At 35.4% G+C, this 17,339-nt stretch overlaps 1 long non-coding RNA gene and 1 pseudogene across 1 annotated transcript; one reads left to right on the forward strand and one right to left on the reverse strand.

Annotated features, from left to right (window-relative positions):
- Positions 1–446: 446 nt before the first annotated feature.
- On the reverse strand, positions 447–8,901 carry LOC109077311 (annotated as a pseudogene).
- A 55-nt stretch (positions 8,902–8,956) lies between these two features.
- Positions 8,957–10,178, forward strand: LOC109054749. The gene is made up of 3 exons (XR_006155022.1): positions 8,957–9,184; positions 9,836–9,872; positions 10,075–10,178. It is a non-coding gene; the product is annotated as an uncharacterized LOC109054749 (long non-coding RNA).
- The last annotated feature ends 7,161 nt before the right edge of the window (positions 10,179–17,339 follow it).

Here is a 17,339-nt window from a genome sequence, read left to right on the forward strand (position 1 = left end):
GGGTGAATAAAATTTAGGTCTGTGTGTATAACACTCTGGAATTTGGATTGTATGTTTGCCCACTAGCTTAATGCCAGACTAGTGCTTAAAACTAAATTATTGTATTTATATTGCTTAAGTTAAATTGTTACATAGGAATTGTTTCGTAGGAAACCAAACTGATATAACATGTAATGTGATTGGTTAAAAAAAAAAAAAAACAAAAAAAAATCTTAAAAAAAAAAAAAAAAAAAAAAAAATTCTTCCAAACAAATTGTCCACAGAAAAAACACTAAATCATTGCGGGAACTTTAAAATCATTGTTATAATTTAAATAATAAACACATAAATGAAAAATAATTTACTGACAATAATCACAATAACAATTGAAAATAATTGCTTTATTTACAATAAAAAACATGAATATCATGAATGTACTGTAATAACATTAATAATGCTTACATAAACGGCAAAAACAAACAAACAAACATGATGACTTTTGAAAGCTATTATAAAACATGTTCACAATGGTCATCGTAGCTAAACAAATTACACGAATATTACAAATAGACCTACATTATTTGTTATCTCAAAATAAGTTCCTATCATTACTGAGGCATTTACAAACTTGGTATGATGGTCTCAACACAGTTGTAAGTCCACTCCTGTTGATCATTTAAAGCCATGACGTGCTGACATACCTGAACGGAGACCAAAAGAGGGCACAATTGTTAAAGATATTTATCATAAGTGTAAATCTGATTGTCTGTCATGTGCAACTAGCCTCGCTCCAGTTGGGTTCTTTTATTAGTTCTAATTGAGAATGGGAAATAGAGCATATAATGCACCTCATCCTGTATCTACAGAGGAAACAGGTCTCTATTTGTGAGTGAAAATGGTGTATCGCAGGAACCTCCACAGCAAACACACTCAAGCCCCTGCTGCTCACACAGTTCTTATTTTGTTCATTGTTGATGTGCACCGTTATCTTCTGACTGGACTAAGGCATCGAAAGTGATAGGAAAAAAAGGTGAAAAGAAAACATTACATTACGTTTTATAATCATAATCATTCATTAACAACAATGCCATCGGAAATGTAAACACTAACATTCAAAAATTAGGGATCAGTAAAAAAATATGCTTTAATAAATAAATATGTGTATGAATTAAATTGATAAAAAAATTCTACTTTAATTGCATGCTGTTCTTTTGAACTTTTTATTCATCAGAAAATACTGAAAAAAAAATATCACGGTTTTCAAAAAAAATATTAAGCAGCACAGCCATTTTCAACATTGATATTAATAAGAAATGTTTCTTGAGCAGCAAAACATCATATAAGAACGATTTCTGAGGGATCACGTGACACTGAAGACCAGAGTAATGGATGTTGAAAATTCAGCTTTGCCATCACAGGAATAAAAGACATTTTAAAATATATAAAAATAGAAATTAATTATTGTACAAACTGTAACAATATTTCACAATATTACTGTATTTTTGATCAAATAAATGCAGCCTTAGTGAGCATGAGAGTCTTCTTTAAAACCATTTAAAAAAATCTTACCAACCCCAAACATTAGTGTATATTTCAGATCATTATTTCCACTGACTATGGCAAAATCTCAAGTCCCATTAGCAGATCTAATTCCCTTCTCTCTGTTGGAATGGTCTTTCAGATGACTTTGCCTATATAATGGCAAATCAGGACATTGAAATTCTACTCATGAACATGGTTCCTTTCTATAAAGCATTCCAGTTACTTTGTTTTATTCCCAGTGAATTTTAAGTACCAGAGGTTCTAAAGTCAGGCACTTTTTGAAAGAGTTGGCTCTTTAACAGTTAAGTGACATAAAACATTAATCAACATACCTTATTGGCAATGACTGATAAAATTCTGCTCTCTCCTTTGTATGTATAAATCAAGACATTCTCATGACCTTTGAGAGATCTGGCCTCTGCTTTTGATGTGATAGACCTCTGTACAGCAGAATTCAACATCTTGATCCCAGAATCCAAATGAACTCCCTTTTGAGTTGCATTGGCATCCTCACAGTAGACTTCAATGACAAACGGACAGGCCTGATAGAAAACAGAAACAATGTACACACACATTAGCTCAGCATGTTCTGATTACACTGGCTACTAGTTAGCTACACAAAAAATGATTCAATTTAGAAATAAAGGACATGTTCCCTAAACCCTTGCAAAAACATCTTTTTTTTTTTATTAGTTGGAATTAAAAAGTTAGTCTCAAAGACCTTTGTACCTCCACCATTTCCAAACTGTGGTTGTAGCCCATGGCCTCCAGGGTGAGCCACAAATCTCCGGGGTCTCCCTCACGATCATTCGCTTCCATCAGGTTGAGCTCCAGGAAGCCTTGTCTAGTTAACTCATTTTTCTTTGTGTCAAAGTTCTCTACAGGAGAGCAAATACTGTTATAGAAATGCATATTATTAGACTAGATTGGATATAACTTGTTCAAGATCTGGAAGCAACAATTTTATTAAAAAAATAAATAAATACATAAAAAATAAGACTTTTTTTTCACAAGAATATTCAAAATATATATTCAAAAAAACAAAATAACATCAAAAAATATATTCAAATACACAATTTAATGTCAAAGAACTGTACATAAACACATTTTTTCCCCCCACAAAATCTTAATTTTTATTTTTTTTAATTTTAATCTGTCAATCATCTGGAAAATGTTTGCATTTTCTTCTATCACTGGCCATAATTCTAATATAATGTCATACATGTGAAAGTCATTTGTGAATTGAGCAAACAGTTAAAACTTGACAAGAGGAAGATAGAAATCAAGTCTTTCTGGTGATTAAGGGATAATACAAGACTTCTTTGCCTTACTACTTATGCTAGAAAATGCACATCATCTGTAATGCACAAAATCTGTATTAACTACAAAAGCAAAAGAGTGGACTAGTTTTAGAATTAGCATCCCAAAATTTGTAAGAAAAAAAAGTATTGGATTTCATTTACCAAATGTGATGTGTCTGAATGATTTACGGTGCGCTTGTATAAGGACCTTTGCAGATGTCCCAGGATTCCTCATCACATTTCTCTCCATTGGTTCTCTGTTCAAAGAAGTTGTACTCCTCTAGGCTCAGCAGACCACTGCCATCCAAATCAACCACTTCAAAGATGTCAGACAATGCCATCCTGTGGAACAAAACAGTACAGCATCTTTGCATAAATTCAGTATAATGTTATCCTAGATACCTAAAATAACCTCAATTCAGTAATCAAACATTTATTCAGCCCTCCATCTTAACTCATTGTAAATCTGTTAACATTTGAATTGACTAAATTGAACTCTTTGGTTAGCTCCAGCTCTCCAGACTGGGTGCGCTTGACTAGCTGAGCAGTTTTAGTGGAAGTCTTCCTCGTCCTCTTCATCAATCTGCAGCCAGTGGTGAAGGGTAAGAGCAGATATGAGCCGGCACTGAGCTCTCCTCTCCACAGAAACCTCTGTTTATCAATCACACAGGACAAAAATACTGTGATAAAATTTAATAATTTGATGCAATTGCAATGACACAGCATTTCATGTCGACATTTGTTTTGCCTTGATGCAGTTCTCAATTTAATATTTTGATACATTAACAAATAATATACATAATATATACAATTCAAACTCAACTTTCTAACCATAACAAAAAAAACTATTAATATAGATAATGTAGTTAATACAGATTTTTTTTTCTAACCATATCATATATAGAAAGAGAGAGAACCTTTTGTCTTTATTCTCTCTACATTTATTTTCCAATGTTAGCTGACATAACGTATTTGTAAAAAGTCACAGTTGTACCCAAGCGTCAACCCTGACACTGTCATATTTTTCTGTTTTTGAATATTGTCATAATGATGTCGCCTTGCATTCAGGAAGTAAACTCTGTGGACAAGACTTCTCTTATTTATCGCTTTATTTTATGATTCGTTATATTTGTCAGTAGGATGCTTTTATACCATGATTTTGAACAAACGGCTGCTGTTCATGAAAAGTGTATGAAAAGTGTACACGTGTAGTATATTTGCAGAAACATCAGCAATACAAACCAAACCTGTTACCCTTTTGAAATGCCCCAATAATATTTATTCATTTAGCTTGAGGTGGAACGGTACATAAACAATTAAAATAAAAAGATAAAATGATAAAAAGTCAAATGGAAAAGGTACTTGTGTCAGAGAATGACTGAGAAACATTGCTTAAAAGAGAATGTCAACATACTTTACATACAAACAACCATTATGATTCAATAATATAAATACTATTATATTTAGATAGAAAATGGAAACATTTACCAACCTCCTTATCCCTTAACTCTGTAAAGCAAACCAAATTTGAATCTTCTTTGGTCTCATTCCCCGTCACCACATAGAGAGCTGTGTCCACACACATCCACGGGGAAGGCTTCTCTGTGGCATACACATACAGTCAAAATGACTACTACAAAATTCACTAATCTGCCTAATTGGATACTTTGAATAATTAAAAATCTGTAACTCCAGTAACTTCGGTCTTTAACACCATGTACAATATATTTACCAGGAATCGGGCTGAGGTTGAGGGGCTGTATGGTCAGGTAGTCTCTGGTATTACCAGGCGATACTGAAGAGAAACAATGGTACCATCTTCCTCCAGATAAAAACAACCTCTCAAAAGAGTATGATGCCAATCCTGGTGAAATAGGTGTTAAAGGTACAACCGCAGTATCAGAATTCCAGCAAGAAATGTTTTTGGAGGAAGTTGAAGACGCAACCACAGGGTGGCGCTATTGTAACATCGTTGCTAAAACAAAGGCAATCAAAGACCTGGGTGGAATCAAATATTTCTTCCGGTATGTAAATAATATGTGAATAAGCCTACATTTCTATACAGACCATTGAAATTCATATTATACACACTAATAATGTAATTAAAAGTAAAAATGCCTGAGGAAACCCATAAATTCTTGTCTAAAGCAAGTCTTTTTGCTCTTTTAACTGCTGTTGTTTAGGTCCAGCTAAAATGTTACAGCAAATATACTCTAAATCATCAAGTAATCAAAAAATCTGAGTCAAACAGCCTCCTTTCTGACCCATCAGAGAGTAGTTTTGGGAAATAAACCTTGTCCTCAGGTGCCACAGAGGCCTTTTAATGTTTAGAATTAGTTTATGCTTCTTTTCCGAGTGCTAAAAACATGTTCCCGAAATGACACTTCCTCAACAAAAGCAATTTCCTCCCAGAATTTATGCTGGGTTGTGAAACGTGTTAAGGATCAAATCATAACACTTGGGTGGTTTGTCCACCCCGAATCAAAATGAAGAAAAGCGCCCGAGGCAAGTGTCTACTTTAAAAGGCCCTGATGTAGTGTCCCAAGGAGATGGGTCACTCGGCTGGACTAATACACTGCCCTGTCACCTCCCAGAAACCTCGGTAATTTAAAGTCTCGCGCACAGACCGCAAGCCACCATAAAAACACACAACCTGACCCTTTCCAATCCCTCCACCCAATTATCAAGCTCCTGGCTCGGGTAATACAACAGGCTGGAACTAAGGCGATAGAACTTTCCTCACCCAAGAGCATCTAGTTTTTTCCAGTCTCTTTGCTTTGACGAGTTTGGTCATTATTTTTCTGTGGTAAAGCAAACCAGCTGAGGTTAAAGTCAAAAAGAGTGCAAACAAAGGGAAGGAGATCAATAGCAGAGCTGCACTCATATCGACCAGGTGAAAATTTGCTACCAAAAGGCGTCGATACTACAAAAACACAGCAAATGTATAGATGCCCTTAAGGCACTTGAGTTTAGATAAAGTTTAGGCTGTAGGCAAAACGGACGTTTCTAGAGATAGGAAACGTGTGATTGTTACATGGGTGCGTAACAATTTATTCCTTAATTGCTCAATCCATTATTACTCAGCCTTTTCATTATTTTACTTTATTTTAAAAATAACGATATTTTATTTATTAAATTATTATTTTATTTTATTTATTAAATATATAGATTTTTTTTTTCTTCAATTTTTAGGTTGACTTTTTAGGAATGGGACAACAGATGGAAATTAGCCTATAATGCTAACTTTGACTCATTTATAGTCTAGTTTTTGCTGATTAATGAGCGCTGTCTCTGTCAGAGTCAAAGTCCAAAAGAAACCGGCACTCCCACAATGCAGCTGGTACCTGTAGAGATTTGGGCTCCACCAGTCTGGCACTCTTAGTGCTGCCAGCGCCCATGGTGATGACTGTGGATAACGATGACCGACGACTGCGAGCTGAAGATGGTCTGGATGATGAGCGACTGTCTGTCGTATGCAAAAATAGAAACTATCTTCATTACAACATCTGCATCACTTAGAAATCCAAAAAAGAAAATGAACAATGAACTGCACATTTTAAAACAATGTTTAAAATTGAACACCCGAAAGTAAAAGCAAATTATCACTAGTCCTGCACTTACTCATAATAATGACAAATGGCTGCCTTTAACAAAAGCTCCTCCCTATGCAAACCCTCTATTGAGTTCACATTATGGCACAAATCCAAATGATTTTTCATCACACATGAGGGGAGATCAATAGAGTAATCATTACTTACTATATAATAGACTGCAGTGTGAGGAATGGAAACAGAACTGTGTGTTTGTTTGCTTATTTGTACACCCAAATGTGAAATCCATCCTGTAAAGCAGAGCTGACTGAACCTGACCCGACTTGTACTGTCACATTTAAAGGAACAGTTCATCCAAAAGAACAACAAAAACAAAAACCTTGAAAACTTGTACTTACCCTCAGGCCATCCAACATGTAGATAAGTACACCATTTGCTCACCAGTGGATCCTCTGCAGGGAATGGGTGCCGTCAGAACAAGAGTCCAAACAGCTGATAATAACAGTCCATCAATTAACGTCTTGTGAAGTGAAAAGCATTTTTTAACTCCAAACAATTACTTCCTGCTAAAACACAAATCCTCTATGCATAATATGGCCTTCTCCAGTGAAAAAGTGGTCTTGTCTTAATCAGTTGAGGAATATGAACAAAATAACAACCACTTACAAAAAAAACAAATCCAAAAAAAGTTCTAAAAAAACAATTTGACATGAAAACAGATGTGACAGGAAAACAGGGATGGACATTTTTAATTATGGCCAGGAGTGACGTTTAAAGTTAAAATGCTTTAATGATGGAATAGTTTATTACAAACATACAGCTTCTCACTTCACAAGACTTTAACTGATGGACTGAAGTCATGTGGATTATTGTGATGCTTTTATCACCTGCTTGTACTCTAATTCTGACGGCACCCATTCACTGCAGAGGATCTGCTGGTGGTGAGCAAGTGATGTAATGCTAAATTTCTCTAAATCTGTTCTGATGAAGAAACAAACTCATCTACATCTTGAAAGACCCGAGGGTTGAGTAAATGTTCAGCAAATTTTCATTTTTAAGTGAACTATTCCTTTAAGACCAAACCCAACCTAAACCCTAAATTCCTCACTCCACAGTTAAGAGAGTTAAGGCAAAAGCATTCTGTAGCATTATAAATTACTAATATATTACACTATAATATATTGTGCTTTTATGTTTTGTGCTTGTGTGCAGACCTAGTATCATACCTTTCCTCTGTGTGGTTTCCAGCTCTGTTCTGGGCTGTCTCTGAAGCTGGAAGCTCAGGCTGGGACTCTGAGCTCTGTGGGGAGTTGTCCAACTGGTTGCCAAAGTTCTGCCTCTTCAGTTTGGCATCAGCCTCAAGCTTCTTCAGTGCTGCGGTCTGACACTGCTCTGCAGTAGACTCGAGGAACCTGCAGAACTGAACAGCAGGCTGGCTAATTCAACTCACCTATTTTACTATAATTTGTCAATTTACATTACAAACCACCCTTTTTCAACCAAATGCTTGGAGATCATACCTCTGCATAGTCTAATTTCCCATCTTCATTGATATCTGCTAAAGAAAAGATTTCATCCACTTCCTTAGGTGACATTTTTTCACCAGACTAAAACAAACAAATCAAAATACAAACGTGAAATGATAATAAAAGCAGGCAAAGATTGTTGTAAAGAGAGAATGGAACAAATTGAACACTTACTGTAGTAAGGATTCAGCTGAGCTCTTCGTGTGAGATATATCCGTCACAATTTACATCAAATTTCTTGAAAATTCTCATAAGCTGGTCAGGTTCTGCTGGTTTTTCTTTCTTAAGTATTTCACAAAAGTCATCAAAATTCAGCTTCTTGGTTCCTGGGGGCCAATATTTGTCTAAAGCTTTCTGTGATGGATTTCTACCTGCATGCTGAAGAACTCAGAGACAAAACAGCAAAGATGGACAATCATTGTATACATTGACTAGTAACCTAGTGATAATATTTTGCACAGCCATTGGCTAAGTACCAAATATTACTATGAAGATATACTGAAATATTTAGAAATATATCACTTTCACTAATGTATTCATACTGATTATACTATATTATTCGAATGTGCATGATCTACAATGCAAATCGCTTTAGATAAAAGCGTCTGCTAAATATAAATCTACGTTGTTTTCCCCTAAATTGTGAACTAATGAACTGATTATTAATTAGTTATAGTGTTACCCATTTACTGATATGATCAATAATATCTAGCCTTTATATTATGACCATCGTGCAGGTAACGTTATAAAGATGTTGAGTTGAATTATGCTCACCGGTGATCTTTAGAAGTCATATTAACCAGGCTGGATCTGAACACAGACAAATAAGCAGCCCTGCATTTCATATAAAACCTCTCTTCCTCTAAGCACTGCATTATGAAAATATATTAAATATGCAAGCGAAAAATCAAAGCATGTTGTGATAAGAGCAGTGAGCTGTTTTATGGTTGTTGGTGTTGTTCACTGTCGAGTCTGATTGCCATGGCTGCCGTGTGTAAACAAACCTGGTGCGCAGTTAAAATGAGATAACGGGAAACAACTGCTTTCAGACATGTGTGTGTGTGATAATCTTGGCAGCCAACTCCATCTTTATTCTAACTACATTTTAACTCATACTTTATTAAATTTCCCAGGTAAAATAGAGTTTAACACGGTCAAATACTTTAACAAGTATATAGAATCACAGATAAGTGTTTCCGGGGGACTACATTACTGCCGCACCGCGCCAAACTACAAACCCGCCTGTCAACTCCACCACAAGAAAAAGATAAACATTTAAAATGCCGTAAGTGTATCGATTCACATGGCTCACCATTTATCTGAATTAATAACAGTGTTTCAACATTGCGATAGATACTATAATTTCAACGATATATGTTTGTGTTCATGTTATCCTTACGAAAAATTAGCTAGAAGTAACGTTAACTCTTATGCTGTTTAACATTACTGCTAAAATACGTTACGCCGTTATACCGAATAACAGGTAACGTTACCACTACTGCATTAAATACCATATAACTAACATTTTACCTGTCCAAGGTCCTCCACGTGAGACAAATACTACGAAATATTTAATACTTCAATGTCACACCCTTATAGTACTAGTATCATAACTCACAGAATTGTCACACGTAATATTAATATCATCTAGCAATCGCTATATTTTAATAAAGCTATTGAACTTGAATGTGTACAAGTGTAATTAAAAGCACACATCTAATGTACAATGTAATAATGTATGAATGTAAATACATAAATAAAGTACTGAATATCTGTTTGGTGTCTTTTTGTAGATTCACATATGCTGGTATAGATATCATCCACATAAATTAGCAAACCCACAACTGTTAAAGCGTTAATTACAAAAATGACAATTAACTGCTGATAATGATGTTAGCCTTTTGACTCCTCTAATGAACTCTAATTTTCTATACAGTGTGAAGAGAGCCCTTCAGTTACAAGACAAAGAAAATGTGAGTTCATTAAATCATGAACATCTCTACCATTTATTTCAGATAAGAAATGGCTTTTTCATTTTCTTTGAATGTTTATTATTTAAGCCCATTTTAAAGTGACATCAGAACCATGTCAGTAACAATAAGTTAAAGACTTCTTTATTAAAAGTATAATAACATAAAGAAATCCATACCAATGCTTCGAATGAATCTATTTTAGAGCCCTGCTAAGAGGCGAGCACCAAACAGGGACTATTCCCCTGTGACTGGAACCCAAATGAGTCCCACGACAAAACCTGCAGGTACTAAAACCCACAGACTAGCTACTGTATTTTCTTAGACCTATAAAACTTATATTTTGCCCCCCAGGAGTTTTCATTTTTGATTTTTTCGTTGTTAACAGAGTAAGATGTGTGTGTTCTTTTTGCTTTCGGTAATCACCATAAACAATCCCTTGCTCATGTTGTTGCCTAAATCCTGTACAGTAGGGGTCTCTTGTAATCCAGTGATAATGCATTTAGATTAGCTGTCTTTGTAGCCATTAATAATAAATGTTTACTCATGCTGATTTGATAAAATTCACACATTCACCACCACATAATCACATAACACCAGAGAAGAAAACGAATAAAACTAAAACAAAACAAACAAAAGAGCCCATGACAGATGCTGAGAGGTAAGGATGTAGAAATGTCCTTTTAAACACGTTAATGATTCCTGTAATTTTAGTAATAATATTTAAAATTGTTCAAATAAAAATAAAGACATCATTTTTAATAATGCTTTTGCTTAGCTGTTGGCCCAATTTTTTAATTCTGTTGTTGACTTACTATATCAAAACTTTTTACTCAATATTTTAATAAACCAGAGTGCCATTAAGGTCTATTTTTACGAAGCTACTAACATTGGTATAACTGAAGCAGTGGAACAGACAGAAATTTCTCCTCATTACTGGATATTTCCTTTGTCCCACTTGGCTGATAGCCATTATGACTGATCAGAATTTAATGACAGGACATGGAGGGAGTTTCATCACCAGCCAAAAGCCTCGTTGATTTACATAGCACTAAAAATAGTTGGATAAGGAGAGTTTAAGAAAAGACCTATTTCCTTTCCAACGCATACTAACACAGAGCTCCGTGTGATCCATCAAGACAAGCATTAGTTTTGAATTTTATAGTGCAGTCATTTAAGAGGAAGCTAGTTAAATATATATAAAAACATCAATAAAGAGAGCGGGCTTATGATTCATTTAAGAAAGTATTCATTTGGGGAGTCAAACCCAAGAGAACTTCTCGTGCAAAATGCAGAAGAGATCTTGAGTGTGATTGGACGACGGTCCTTGTATAAGATTTTGCCAACCTTTTAATATGTCTTCCAATATTTTTAAACATGTATTAAAAATAAATGAATATCTTATTCTTAGTCAGCTTGTCTTCTCACAGACTTAGTAAGGATACTGAATATGAATTTGGAATTCAGTGTCCTCCTTATCGAGCAAATCTTCTGCAAGAATGTAATACGTTTAAAATATTTTGTCCTGGCAAATATAATTAATAAATATTGTATTAATAATTGGTAACATTTTGCAATAAGGTTCCATTAGTTGATGTCAGTTAATGAATTAACCTAGAATGAGCAATACATTCGTTACATTATTTATTAATCTTTGTTAACAGAAAAAAATGTTCATAGATAATTTATGTTAGCTCAGGTCTATTAAATAATATTAACGGATAACAACTTTTGGTTTTAATAATGTGTTATTAAATGTTGAAATTGAACATTAACTCATAAATTCTTAATAAGTATTTGTCTTTGTTAGTTAATGCATTAACTAATGTTAACAAATGAAACCTTATTAAAATCAAATAAAAGTAATATTAACAAGGTGGTTTCAAATTTGGTCTTTCATTCGCTTTTTAATACCTTTTCCCCATCAGAATTCTGTTCCTCAGGTCTAAGGTGCAAAAATCATTCAAGGACCTCATGAAATACAGGCAACAGCTGGAAACATTAGTGGTATGTGGATCTAATATAGTAAGAAAACCACAGTGTATCATTTTGTAGTGTATGTACTAAAGGATTGTTTATAGATTGGCCCTACTACACTTAGACTAGTTCAGGGTCTGAACCACCAGACATACATTTGGTGATATATTAGATATATTTGGTGCCTCAATCCTGTATACATGGTACAGACATATACTAGGCTAAGCTTATTTTGATGTGTGAAGCAACTTATTGAGGTTGCAACAGAAATGCCATATATAATGGCAGATTGTTCTTATATGAATGTTTGTTTGTAGCCAGTAGAGGGCAGTAGTGAGCTGAGGAGTCTCCTGCTGATGAGTCCTGCTGATCTACAAACTGAACTCAAGAGACATGAGAATCTGTGTGAGTCCTTTCTCTTTTCTGCTGTGATGCATTAACTGCATAATGCATGGATATAAAATGATTCACTTTCTCAAGGTCGCTTTATAGACATTGTTTAAACAATTTATTTGCTATTAAGAGTATTGGCTATCAATTCTTGCTGTGTGTGAAACATAAAACGAAATTATTTACTTTCTAGGTGCTAAAATTGCATCTTGTGCACATAGAGCAGACACAAACAAGGGCCATTTCCAAGGTGAGTGAATTTGGAATCAAATGAATGTTCAGAATTGACTTTGAGAATTCATTTACAATTTAAAAGCATGAACGAAAACACTTATCTTAAGTGGATATTCAATCTTAAGTAATTCTGTCAGATCAGATAGCAAGCAGTACAAAATTAGTTATGTTTCAAATCTTGAATGTTTCCCTATCACAACACAGTCTTTGTTACACACTGACACAGGGATAAATGATGTGCCATTTAGAATTCCAATTACAGTATGATGATTTTGAGCCCACTGCTTTCCTTAAAAGAGAAAGAGAAAGAAAACATTTTGTGTTCCACTTATATGTGAGTCATGATTGATTTCAAGCACTAGCACAAGTTCTTGATCTTGGTCACATGGGACCCCTGAATAGCCATTTATGAGATTTCATTTGTCAGTTCGGCGTGTTCATAAACATTTGTCTGGATCTTCGCACAAATAAAAGGTTCTCTTTTTCATTTTCCTAACACAAACAAGCCAGAACTCGTCTTCGTGGGACAGAATTAATTCGATTATTTCAAGCACACATTCAGCCCCCAGCAAAGCTGCACTTGTGATTCAATCGCACAATGGTGATTTGTTGCAACTCAATGGTTGGATTGTGATGAAGTTCAACGTGTTTTTAAGATAAGGTCGCCTGAAATTGTTTTAATTAGTCACACTCGAGGACCTCTGCGTATATGTTGCTTGTAGCTCGACACCAAAGGAATATCACAATCTTGATCACACGGTGGAGCATGAAATATATCAATGTAGAGAATAACAACAACAGTAAAAAGAGTGGTTTCACATTTACGTCCCGAGAAAGAGAATCAACCCTTTTAAAACATTATAGCATGCATTGACAAGAAAAAAAATGCATAAAAAAGCCATTTTGAAAAATTACCATCACAAGAATAAATTGCATTTTAAAATATTATATTATATTATCTTATATTATATTGTTATATATCAACATAATTTATCAACATTTTAATTTAGATTTTTTTTTTTTATTTGTGCCTATTTCTGGCTTTTTCTGTGTTGGAGTTGTGAATTAGATTGCTATGACAAAATCAAATTCCTTGTCTCCAGGAAAAGATTGTGATTGTCCACGAAAACATTTTCACAGAAACGCAGCTAAACATGGATTGTTTCAGTAAGCAGACTTCATTTATCAAACTAAACATCAGAGTATGTTCTGTACAAATAATGTGTTACATTCGAGTACTTACATTCTAATTAGTGTTTGAAGTCAAAGCTTGAAGTGACTTCAGGTTCCCTAATTTGTGTTCATATGGTTATTGGATATTTTTCTCCATTCGCAACTGGCCCAGAACTATTTTTGCGGCTTTAAATAAATGATACTTAGACAAATCATATGTAAGTAGTTGAAGATGTTGTATTTGAAGCTCTCTTGGGACATCATTAGGTCCTGGCACGGATCACTAATACCCTGGATTTCATAGAGACACATCATTGCTATTAGAGTTCTCAAACAGACAGTGGCACTTGAGCAATACAGGAGCTGGTGCGGATGACATATGATGCCGAGGATATGGCACTACTTGTGTAAAAGCAAGCTGAGCACCAGGCAGCGTGATACCGCCAAGACAGCTGAGAAAATCCACAAGGATATTTTAACTTTGACAGGCAAACCGCTGAATCCATGTCTCTAACGGAAGCCCCTTCATCTAATGGCTTCCCAAAACATAACCTTGGGCGAAAGGGCAACTGGCAAGCAAGATGTTTATGGCGAAACTGACAAAAGTTTTTCCCAAGCGTTCAAGAGAGACCATCCCTCCTAAACAATCAGATCGGCTGTAAATTTTCTGGCTCATTCAGGCATTACCAAGTCCCGATCTTCACGCTACATGTTGCTGATGAGCGCAAAATGGGAAAAGAGAGAGTGCAATAATTCTGAGGCAAGTTTGTCGCCTGGACAGAGGGTATTGATTATTTCTGTGTGGCGAGAGATTTGGAAAATTCAATTAAAGGAGCTGAGCAAAGGATTCATAAATCGGCCCATTCTACGCCTATACGGAGACATTGTTATGTTCTCAATCAATGTTGCACTTCACAATATATTTTCTTTGGAGCATGAAAATAAATAACATTTAAACAGTTCTGCTTACCGCTGAAACAAATTTGATCTTCTCCGTCTTCACGCGGCAGCCTCCCGTGCGCATCAGCAGATGTAGTAACGTATTTTTATGGCAAGTTTTCCATAAGAAAATCCTATATAATATGAATTTTGCGATGACAAAGTAAGAAGGAAGGGGACGGATCAGTAGTATAAAAATTGATCAGGCCGCAGATGGGGTAGAGCCATGGGAGATTTGTAAGACAGCCTTAATAGACTGTATTAAAAATTCCTTAAAATGTAATAAAACAAATAGGTTTTTGGTTCTTGGCCGGGATGGGGTCACAGACCCTGCTAATATCACATCAATCCTGGGCTGCTGAAGGATAAATGGGGTCTGTTTGGGGAACATTTTAGTCTTTTTGATGGAAAACACCAGCACAATTAAAGAACTGCTGTATATTAGAGGGCTTTGGGAGGGTGGGGAGGGTAGAGTTGAGCAACTCTCAGCATGTGTTTTGCTCTCTGTTTTGTTCACACGCGTCCCGCAGGAGTAGGAGAAGCATTTAGTCAGTGCATTTCAGATCATTTGCATTTAGATCATCTAGCAGCTCTGGCAGCTGCAGCAGTCTACAAAATCTATGAGTGATGGATGGATTTACTTGATAAGTTACATGTGCACGTGTCTCATTCATGTATTCACAAAATGATCTAGTCTCTTAAGCTAGATAAAGTGTGTGATGATCTATCTATGTTGCTTTCACAGGGATCAAACAGACTGGCAGCTCTTATGAATTTCTGAAGGCAATCTTAAGGTATGCCCCCCCCCCACCCCACCCGGGTTTGTTTTTTACTCATTGTAACTTTAAAAGCTTGTCACATTACAGAGATTCATGTAATTCTACAGCAACTAGTAGTGGTTTTATACAGTAGGGTGGGCTGTTTTGACCCTGCACACCCTAGCAAAAGTCTAGCAACTACCTAGGGTCCTTTGGTAACAAGCTAGCACACTAACAGAAAGTTATTTCTAGGTAATTTTAATTAAAAATGACATTTCTAGTTAAATATTGTTCTATATAAAATGAATGCTGTTCTTTTGAACAGTTGTATTCATTAAAGAATCCTGAAAAAGTCTAAAATAATAATAATAATACATGTTTCTTGAACTTTCTTGAAATCAGCATACAATAATGATTTCTGCAGGATAATGTTATATTGAACACTGGAGTAATGGATGCTAAAAATGTAGCTTTTCCATCACAGGAATAAATTACATTTTAAAATATTAAAATAGAAAACAGTCATTTTAAATTGTAAGAGTATTTCACAATATTACAGTTTTTACTGTATTTTTTTATTGTTAAATACATGCATCTTTGGTGAAAATAAAAGATTTTTACTGACTCCAAACTTTTGCACTGCAATGTAAGTCTATCAGTCCATTTAATCTCAGTCCTAAATATTAATTTAATAGACATGGTATATTATAATATATGATGGAGTTTTACATGCAATATGCTTTTTTGTTTGCATATAATTCTGTGCACAGTCGCAAATGGAACGGTTCTGGTTTTGGCAGAGCAGCGGTTCTCTGTCAGCTTGTTTGATGTATACTGAACATCTTGTCAGTCTGAAAGCGGCGAGATGTCTGAAGAGGCTGTCAGTCTTTCCGGCGTAGTCAAAATGAGACAGCGCTGCCGACACCTTGCCATCCCATCTCAGACACATTTACATTGAATCCATTCTCTGAAAGGTTTCCCCCCACCTTTCACTGGGAAACTGACAAAATGTTGATTCTACAATACACGGTGTGCTGCGTCGCTGCGAAAATAGTGTTCTTACTGCTGGCATACAGTCCCATTAGGGCTGATACAGGGGAGAAATCTATGCATACACAAGGATATATATTTAAGAAAGCAACAACAGATGTTGAAAAATACACATGCACAGATATAAAGAAGAGTATTCATCGTGGATCTGTCTCTTTATTTTGGCAGCCGCTGAGGGATCATTTCTCGATGTACGACATGGACGGCAGCTGGTGCCCTCTCAAGGTGGATCACGTAACTCTCTCTTTATCACTTCTAGAGGCTGTCTCAAGGACAAAAGCTTAAGCTGACCTAACAAAACACACACTTGTCACACACTTTGCATTGCTACAGTTGAGAAGAACAAGAGCAGCGTTTCAAAATTCAGCGATTTGGTCTGGACTGTTAAGCCTCTTAGGAGTTTCAAGATGTGTAACTAAGTATGGCATGACTCGATATCAAGATATGGTTAATATTAGCACCATCCACTGAAAGTGTATCATGCACTCCAGTATTACGGCTTGCTGTTTGTTCTATAGTATATACAGTAAGACAGTCAAATCAAAACCTGTTCATTCTCTCCTCATTCCATGTATGTGTGTGTGTGGCTCCAGACCTCGCTCAGGCTGTAACACACTAGCCCCTTTGTGACCTGATAACATTTATAGTTGTAATGGATTTTTTTAATGGCCGTCATTAACTCGCACAAAGAGGGGTGAAAAAGATTGCTTGTATTTTTTCCCCTTGGTATTTCAGCTTTACAGCATTATGTTCTGATATGTCTCCTTCCATCATTTTTGTTTTACAGCTCATGAAGTTGAAGCGTTTTAATGCATAGCTTTAGTACTAGCATCATGTCTTCAGTCACTGCCAGGATTATTCCTTTGTATTAATGAATATTTTTCTAAATTTACTACTTGAAAGAAAAATTAATTATCATAATTTTTTTTGTTTGTTTATTTGACGTTAC

Source organism: Cyprinus carpio, chromosome B6, assembly GCF_018340385.1.
Source record: "Cyprinus carpio isolate SPL01 chromosome B6, ASM1834038v1, whole genome shotgun sequence".
NCBI classification, from domain to species: Eukaryota; Metazoa; Chordata; class Actinopteri; order Cypriniformes; family Cyprinidae; genus Cyprinus; species Cyprinus carpio.